Source organism: Littorina saxatilis, linkage group LG10, assembly GCF_037325665.1.
Source record: "Littorina saxatilis isolate snail1 linkage group LG10, US_GU_Lsax_2.0, whole genome shotgun sequence".
Lineage (NCBI taxonomy): Eukaryota > Metazoa > Mollusca > Gastropoda > Littorinimorpha > Littorinidae > Littorina > Littorina saxatilis.
This window is the reverse complement of record NC_090254.1, coordinates 4,815,248-4,823,664: the sequence shown is the minus strand read 5'-3', so window position 1 is coordinate 4,823,664 and position 8,417 is coordinate 4,815,248.

Below are 8,417 nucleotides of genomic sequence, written 5' to 3'. Positions count from 1 at the left end.
GAATATGATACTCGGTGAAAAACCATCATACTCTAGTAACTGTGTGTTAGGTCCTTCCCCTTCTGCCGCTGGGTGTCAAGTGTGTCGTCCTTGAGTCTCTGACAGACCACCTAGCCAAATACACGTGACTGACCTTGTCACCAAACCAGTCCAGCTATACACAGTTTTGCCTCCCCAAGCAGGAAAAAGACACGAGAAACTCAATCCCTGAAAATCCCGTGCGCGCTGTCAGCGAAAAAAAAACCGTCAGCCCTATGACAGCAGAAACCTGCACTGTGAAGCTCGTGCGTTTCAAAACATCCGTGCTCGGGAGCACTGTCAGCAAAAACTCTGCTGTGTCCAATATCACGCACAGGCGCTTTCTATCATACATTGACCCAGAACAGGCACTCCACTGAGTGACGCTTTCTTGGTCTCTGTCACCCGATCGTGACAAATTGAATATTGTGTTTGTTTGTTTGTTTATTTGATGTAATAGCTGTTCATGTGAACAAAATTTCTATTAAATGCAAGGAAAAGTTGTAAGAAACGGCGTAGCCTTAAACCTCTATCGTTGTAAAATAAAGTTCCATCATCATCATCATCATCATCATCATCATCATCATCATCATCATCATCATCATCATCATCATCATCATCATCATCATCATCATCATCATATCACACTCTCATATTCTCTCCCTAACGCACACACCTTCTCTCTCTCTCTCTCTCTCTCTCTCTCTCTCTCTCTCTCTCTCTCTCTCTCTCTCTCTCTCTCTCTCTCTCTTTCTCTCTCCCTCTCTCAATACTTTCACAAAAAAACACCTCTCATTACATTTAATGTCAAATTACGAAAAGTCACAGTGATGGAAGACTTCGTTCTGATTATTTTCATATTGATCATATCTGTCCATAAAGCATCAGTAACAGCTATTGTGTTTTCAGCGTAGCAATAGGGCCCGATATTTAGACGAGACAAGTATAATGCCGACGAGTCGAAGACGAGTCGCATTATACTTGTTCGAGTCTAAATATCGGACCCTATTGCTACGATGAAAACACAATAGCGTTTATATAGCTATTCTGACATTAAATTCTGTGTTAAAATCATGTTTTTGTCAGCAACAAGGACCAGAATGGTCCATGTCGTTGATTGCAGACGACGGTTCCCTTTCTGCATGAAGCCACGGAAATAACCGAACATTGAAAAACCCACGGACATGTATTACGGAGAAAACTCAAGATAACCGGATGCTTAGCATTACGTCAATATCTTAGGAATCATATGACGTTATGACGTATCATGCTTGCCTACGTAGATTGTATGTTCGAAAGTCTGACTTCTGTTGGGAATTCGCGTGGTGAAGACTGCGGTAAATCTGTAGATGATAAGAGAACAAGGATTGTCTCAGAAGAAACGACGAAATGTTTCAGACCGGTAACTTCATTTCAACATTGCACTACACAATGGACGTTCTATGTGACAGGAGAGTTTGCTGATTTTGTGTTAAACATTGGTGATTGGAGAGATCGTCTGCAAAAATCAGAGATAGGTCGCTTCAGATTGCAGCTTCTGCAAATTTGCAAGGTTTGCTGCCAGTTAAAGAACTGGATTTTACACGTAATGTATGTCATGTACAGTAAGCAACAACAAAAACACACACAAAGCAAATTGCATCGTCTGTCGACTAGCCACAGACACAAGCCTGGCGAGGTATGCGTGTACTTTATACACGTGGAAGAAACCGGAACCATGCGTCTTTGCTATTGCCGATATCGTTTGGATATCGGCAAAAATGGCCAACTTTCGTAGCGTTATGCTTTGATGATCGGAAAAGGGATGTGTGAGACCATCCAATCACAGCCCCCGAATCCCCCCACGTGTCCATCAGAATAGCTATATTGTTTCATAACGCAAGAATGTATGTATAGCCTACAACGTTTATATAGTCCTGTGAATAGTTTTTCTGCCTTTTTATTTTTTTATTATTACTGTCATGCTTATCTTTTGTAATTGTTTTACGTTTGTATATATAGGCTTATGTATTTAAGATTAGAATAGTCCCTCTCTGGGCGAGGGCTGGTTGAAAAGAAGCTCGATTATATTGCTTATGCCACAACCCTCGTAAAATAAAATTTGATTTGATTTGATTTGATTTGATCTCTCTCTCTCTCTCTGTGTCTCTGTCTCTGTCTCTGTCTCTCTCTCTGTCTCTCTGTCTCTGTCTCTCTCTCTGTCTGTCTGTCTCTCTCTCTCTCTCTCTCTCTCTCTCTCTCTCTCTCTCTCTCCAGTTCTTTTTCTCGCAGTTTGTTTTCTTCCTTTGATATCCCTATAGGCCTTCTCTTGCACCTTTCTCCAGCCTTCTTTTTTTCTGTGGGTCCCCAGGCAGCATAATCATACTGGCTAGGTCAGTCCCTCAGTAAGTCAGTCAGTGTAACATCTGTTCGTCCGTCTGCCTCTCACTCGTTCTCATTACTTCCTTTTCTCTATAGCATTTTCCAACTAATCTTGTTCTCTTTTGTTCATTTTCTTTTGTCCAATTCCATTCCCTTTCAACCCACACACCCTCGCTTTTCTCCGTCCCGTTTTGCTTCAATGCTCGGTGCCATTAAATATTGATATCTTTTCGCCGGCAACTCGTTCGTCATTCTTTGCTTACGTTTTAATATTTCCTTCTGCTCTGATCGAAGCACATTGGCCTTCAGGTTTTCAAAGAGGTTGTTTGTCATCGTTAACTTATCATTCCCATCTTGTTGCTGAAAGGGATAGTACACTGTACCAAAGTAAAAGCGCGTGTTTGGGGCCTAAACAATATTGCTTTGTTGCGGAAAGAAATTCAAACTCACTCAACTCAATGCCCGTCAGTCCTGTCAGGGTATGGGCCGTCCTGTCAGGGTATGGACCGCCAACAACAGCTCTTCAGAGTCCTCTGTCCTGGGCCATCTTTTCTATCTGACTCCAGGTGTAGCCCATCTTTCTGGTGTCGGCGTCCAGGTCGCGTCGCCAGGTGTTTCTTGGACGGCCTCTCTTTCGCTTGCCCTGGGGGTTCCACCTCAGCGCTTGTCTGGTGATGTTGGTTGATGGTTTGCGGAGGGTGTGTCCAATCCATCCCCATCTCCTTTTCAATTCAAAGATCGGGCATTAAAACAGACATGTTTAAAGGAATAGTACACTGTACCAAAGTATAAGCGCTTGTTTAGGCCAAAACGATTAAGTAATGTTGCGGAAAGATATCAACAGATCAGGCATTACCACAGACAAGTTTAAAGGGATAGTAGACTGTACCAAAGTAGAAGCCCTTGTTCGGGTCAAAATGCTATTGCCTTGTTGCGGAGAGAAATCAAATGATCAGGTATTAACACAGACAAGTTTAAAGGGATAGTACACTGTACCCAAGTAGAAGCCCTTGTTCGGGTCAAAATGCTATTGCCTTGTTGCGGAGAGAAATCAAATGATCAGGTATTAACACAGACAAGTTTAAAGGGATAGTACACTATGCCCAAGTTCAGGGTGACCCCCAACAATGCCACACACGGAACTTCTTTCTTTATTTGGTGTTTAACGTCGTTTTCAACCACGAAGGTTATATCGCGACGGGGAAAGGGGGGAGATGGGATAGAGCCACTTGTTAAGTGTTTCTTGTTCACAAAAGCACTAATCAAAAATTTGCTCCAGGGGCTTGCAACGTAGTACAATATATTACCTTACTGGGAGAATGCAAGTTTCCAGTACAAAGGACTTAACATTTCTTACATACTGCTTGACTAAAATCTTTACAAACATTGACTATATTCTATACAAGAACCACTTAACAAGGGTAATAAGTGAAGAATTTTATGGGTGAGAAAAGGAAATTATTCCCCCCTCTGCTTCTTTACCTCTGTAAACTTGTAGGGGTAGTTATTTTTCGATAATGACCCAGCAACCAAACAAATAACGACCCAGCAACAGCCTGAATCCTCGATAGTGCAATGGGTTGAGAGGTTGTTCTGTTTCGGTACTACTTTTTGCGACTGAAAAGTTCCGAACGCTCTAATGTACGAAGTATACATCTCCGGAGCAAACAATACAAACATACCGCATTTAAATTAACAACTACAGGCCTGAACACATGAATCTCCATATAAAATCCATGAGTTCGGTTGTTTTCTGAATCTCATCTGCCGTGCCGTCAAGCCGTTCATCACAAGCAATTTCCCAAGGCAAGTAACTCATACTTTGTCTAGCGACAAGAGTAGTTCCCCTTCTTTTCACTCAGTTCCTTCGACAACAGACTGCAATCCGACGGTCAGTTTTCAACAATATTTCATTTAATAAACAGATCACACGCAACCAAATGCACACATCTCATCAATTTAAACAACATAAAGGGGTTTCATACACTATTTTCCCCAGAAAACTGAACTTCATACCGTTTTTAACGTTGGAACACGGGTGCAAAAGTTCGTCTGCTAGTCCCATTTGACGAAAAAACATTATCCTAAGCGATACTAAAACATATACAGAACACACAATATCTGCCTTTGCCGCCACGGCAGAATAACAGCATATCTGTGTACTTGATTTTAGCCCAAAATAGGAAAACTGACAAGAAGTGTTAACAGAATGGAATAATTTGCACGGAACTATACAACCGCGCATTAATCGATCGCCTGCGCAGGTTGACTGGTTGAGAGAATAGGATTCGATCAAACTTTCGCAAAAAAAACTCCTCTTTTCTTTGAATAACTGAAGAAAGGAGGAATAAAGAGGTTACACACCTCGTCTCAGTGATTATAAAAAATAATGGTCTCAGTTCGCGGTCATGAAAAAGCTCGCTAAAGCTCGCATTTTTCATGATCCGCTAACTTCGACCATTATTTTTGATAATCACTGAGACTCGGCGTGTAACCTCTACGTAAAAGGACTTTGGGGAGGCAGAAATAGAGAAGAAACAAGAAAAAGATCCTAATTAGGTTCACGGCATCGAGAGTGATGCGACCTTCTCTCAGAAGTTAGTAGAGAAGGCTCCCCCATCCACCACCCGGGGGACGCGCCTCTACGCCAATTAGGGGGCGCGAGGACACACGGAACGGCTATACATAGGCTAAAGGTAATGTTCACAAACTATGAAGTTATTCCGTCAACAGATGTAGACGTTATTAGCATTTTGGTGGGTGGGTGAAATACATACCTTGTCCTTGTGTAAGTGGGGCGAAGAGAATATTCTGCGTTTAGAGAGTTCTTTGCCGAGCAGGTAATCATTTTGAACAATCACAATATCATCACGAATGCGTCTATAGAAAAAAAAAGGTTGGAATATTCCCCTGTGCGTGTATTTATATCAACATAATTATTAGTTTTATTGAACATTATTCATGACTTCTTGGATTATGAATTGTACAATTTAAACATGTGACACGCGAGTGGAAGGACATTACAAATGGATGGATGCATGATTTAAAAATAAACGCCTCACAACGATGTGAATCGCAAATTGGAAAGAAATGAACAAAAGTTTCCTCTAGTTTCAAAACACATTTCCAAAACTAATGCCAGCATGTCCAAACAAAAAGATCTAACCCGAAATATACGTGTGGTAGTTTTTAAGGCGTGCGCCATGTTTTCCCTATCCTTTTCTTGCCTTTCTATCTACGCGAGCAATACCACCTGAAGCGCCAAGATGAAAGGTCACAAGAATATCAGTGTTTTAGTCAACAGCTTCTTCTTCTTCAGCGTTCCAGAATGTTTCTGGTTACGTGTGAGCTCGTTTCCCCACACTATACTCTGAGAGCATAGTCAGCTTCACTCCGCTTTCGTTAAGTAGGCATGCTGGGTATTTTCGTGTTTCCATAACCTACCGAACATGGATTACATGATCTTTTCCGTGCGCACTTGGTCTTGTGCTTGCGTGTACACACGAAGGGGGTTTAAGTCACTAGCAGGTCTGCACATAAGTTGACCTGGGAGATCGGAAAAATCTCCACTCTTAACCCACCAGGCGGCAGCGACCGGAATTCGAACTCACGACCTCCCGATTAGGAGGCCGACGTCTTACCACCACGACACTGCGCCCGTCAACAGCAAAAACATGTCCTGTATATAATATGGCCCCACAAAATCCCTTTAACCTTTGCCGTGCTTCCTGGGTTCACCTGTACCCAGAGACACACTAAAATCATTGTAACTCTGGAACCATTAAAGGTATCGTTTTGAAATTTTAAGTATCTCTCACACACCTAATTTGCTCTCTGTCTGCAAATTTTTAGTGTGTACATGACAAAACATCAGAATTAATTGATTATGATAATTTACATAAACACTACCGATGGCGCGGGTTCACACATACCCATACTTTTAAAGAGTAGTAGTGATTGTAACTATCCCTCTGCCGACGGCGCGGGTTCTGCTACACCCATAATTACCAAAGCGGCGGAACAGTGTCTGTCTGCCTGTTTGTCTCCAAGAGACTGTCTGTCTCTCTGTTTGTCTGTCCGTATCTCTCTGTCTGTATGTCTGTTGTCAGTTGCTCTGTCTGTCTGTCTGTCTGTCTGTCTATCCGTCTATCTGACTGTCTGTCTATCTGACTGTCTGTCTCTGTCTCTCTCTCTCTGTCTGTCTCTCTCTCTGTCTGTCTCTCTCTCTTAGTCTCTCTCTCTGTCTCTCTCTCTTAGTCTCTCTCTCTGTCTCTCTCTCTTAGTCTCTCTCTCTGTCTCTCTTTCTTAGTCTCTCTCTCTCTCTCTTTCTTAGTCTCTCTCTCTCTCTTTCTTAGTCTCTCTCTCTCTTAGTCTCTCTCTCTCTCTTTCTTAGTCTCTCGCTCTCTTTCTTAGTCTCTCTCTCTCTCTTTTTTAGTCTCTCTCTCTCTTTTTCTTAGTCTCTCTCTCTCTCTCTTAGTCTCTCTCTCTCTTTCTTAGTCTCACTCTCTCTCTTAGTCTCTCTCTCTCTCTCTTTCTTAGTCTCTCTCTTTCTTAGTCTCTCTCTCTCTTTTTTAGTCTCTCTCTCTCTCTCTCTTTCTTAGTCTCTCTCTCTCTTTCTTAGTCTCTCTCTTTCTTAGTCTCTCTCTCTCTAGCTCTTTCTTAGTCTCTCTCTCTCTCTTTCTTAGTCTCTCTCTTTCTTAGTCTCTCTCTCTCTCTCTCTCTTTCTTAGTCTCTCTCTCTCTCTTTCTTAGTCTCTCTCTCTCTTTCTTAGTCTCTCTCTCTCTCTTTCTTAGTCTCTCTCTATCTCTTTCTTAGTCTCTCTCTCTCTCTTAGTCTCTCTTTCTCTCTCTCTTAGTCTCTATCTCTCTCTTTCTTAGTCTCTCTCTCTCTTTTTTAGTCTCTCTCTCTCTCTTTCTTAGTCTCTCTCTCTCTCTTTCTTAGTCTCTCTCTCTCTCTCTCTCTTAGTCTCTCTCTTTCTTAGTCTCTCTCTCTCTCTTAGTCTCTCTCTCTTTCTTAGTCTCTCTTTCTCTCTCTTAGTCTCTCTCTCTCTCTTTCTTAGTCTCTCTCTCTCTTTTTTAGTCTCTCTCTCTCTCTTTCTTAGTCTCTCTCTGTCTCTCTCTGTCTTAGTCTCTCTCTCTCTTTCTTAGTCTCTCTCTCTCTCTCTTTCTTTGTCTCTCTCTCTCTCTTTCTTAGTCTCTCTCTCTTTCTTAGTCTCCCTCTCTCTCTTTCTTAGTCTCTCTCTCTCTTTTTCTTAGTCACTCTCTCTCTCTTTCTTAGTCTCTCTCTTTCTTAGTGTCTCTCTCTCTTTCTTAGTCTCTCTCTCTCTCTCTTTCTTAGTCTCTCTCTCTCTCTTTATTTGTCTCTCTCTCTCTCTTTATTTGTCTCTCTCTCTCTATCTTTCTTAGTCTCTCTCTCTCTATCTTTCTTAGTCTCTCTCTCTCTCTTTCTTAGTATCTCTCTCTCTCTCTCTCTTTCTTAGTATCTCTCTCTCTCTCTCTTTCTTAGTATATATCTCTCTCTCTCTCTTTCTTAGTCTCTCTCTCTTTCTTAGTCTCTCTCTCTTTCTTAGTCTCTCTCTCTTTCTTAGTCTCTCTCTCTCTCTTTCTTAGTCTCTCTCTCTTTCTTAGTCTCTCTCTGTCTTAGTCTCTCTCTCTCTCTTAGTCTCTCTCTTTCTTAGTCTCTCTCTCTTTCTTAGTCTCTCTCTCTCTCTTTCTTAGTCTCCCTCTCTCTCTTTCTTAGTCTCTCTCTCTCTCTCTCTTAGTCTCCCTCTCTCTCTTTCTTAGTCTCTCTCTCTCTCTCTTTCTTAGTCTCTCACTCTCTTTCTTAGACTCTCTCTCTCTCTTTCTTAGTCTCTCTCTCTCTTTCTTAGTCTCTCTCTCTCTTTCTTAGTCTCTCTCTTTCTTAGTCTCTCTCTCTCTCTTTCTTAGTCTCTCTCTCTCTCTCTCTCTCTCTTTCTTAGTCTCTCAGTCTCTCTCAGTCTCTCCCTCCCCCTTTCCCTCCCCCTCTCCCTCCCCTGCAAGAGGTCGGTGAAGGGAGAA